We start from the raw sequence: 1,470 nt of genomic DNA on the forward strand, positions 1-1,470 counted from the left end.
ATTCTTCATTCACTTGTATTTATGACTTCATCTTTGCACCTTGCCTTTTTTTGCATGAAGTTAAATTTCAATGTATCGATTTGGCATTTTATTCCCATTTCCTGCTGAATATTTTGTGTTAATGAGCTAGAGTGCTGACCCAATTGTTTGTCTTACTAGGCTTGGTTGTGTGGGGTGCCAAAGAGATCCCTCAATTCAATGGTTGTGTGGGGTGCCAAAGTTTTGTTAGGAGGTGTTTTTTATTATTATTATTAAATATAGAACCTATACAGATTTCTTAAATAGAAAAATAAAATTGGAGGAAGCAGGGGGCTCACTTAGCAATAATTAGGTCTTTCCTTTGGCAATTTTGGGTTAATTTTTTTTTGTTTCTATCTTCCTTCTAAAATTGTTGGTGTCATAACCTCTTCTCCTTGTCAAAAATTTGGAAAATGTTAAGCAATCACTTCCATTCTGAACCATTTTGATCTTGGATCAGTTGCTTAGTATCAGCATGTGACCAAAATAGGTCAATTAGCCCTTTTTTACATTAAAACAACAAACAATTTTGAAAAAATGTATTAGGATAGTTGTCTCTGATTTTGTCTTTTAGTGAATCATTTGTCTCTAATCTTCCATGTTGACTTTGTTGATGTCTTTTATATTGTCTATTGTCTCTTTGAGATCCTACTACCTTGCAGTAGGTTGTTGAGGTCTTCGTTGTATCTAAAATTGTTGTTGAAGCTATGCTTGTTGTTGTGGATATAACTATTGTAACAATTGTGGTGCAAGTTGTGACTACTGAGAGGGTTGAGAAGGTTTGGCAGGTTGTTGAGAGATTGTCTAAGAAGATGATGATGCTTGAGGCTACTACACCCATTGAGCCTAGTGGACCTGCTGTTGACTGGATGGCAGGTACTTTTCTAAGGTGGTGTAGTTGGAAATATGCCTCAACTGTGGGCCCATGGGATAGTGATGATTTCTCATTTCCCTTAGTGCCAACTCTAATCTAGTGAGATCTAATCCAGTGACATAGGTGTAAGTGACAAGGGGTAGATACTTGTAATTCTGTCTCAGGTGCCATAGTAGCTTGAATTCCTTTGATGTCTTGGACACAATAATGCTACCATTGACAAGTCCTTCAATATATGTCAGGAAACTATCATCATCTCTAGCTCTATGAAACATCTCCTTATAGTATTCTAAGTTATATATGTCCTCATGTCTGTCCCAAGGAGTTTATAAGCCCCCCTAAAATCATTGTTGCAAGCATTCATGTGGGCAGTGACCTCTTGCCTTTTTATTTTCACTTTGTTGGGTGCCAAATGTCTATTAGGAGGTGTTTTTTTCTTTTAATTATTAAATATAGAACCGATACAAATTTCTTAAATGGAAAAATAAAATTGAAGTGAGGAAGCAGGGTGCCCACCTAGCAATAATTAGGTCTTTCCTTTGGCCATTTTGGGTTAAGATTTTTTTGTTTCTATCTTC

This window comes from Pinus tabuliformis, chromosome 1_2 (assembly GCF_031772625.1).
Source record: "Pinus tabuliformis cultivar Carrire ecotype Pingquan chromosome 1_2, CPIR1, whole genome shotgun sequence".
NCBI lineage: Eukaryota > Viridiplantae > Streptophyta > Pinopsida > Pinales > Pinaceae > Pinus > Pinus tabuliformis.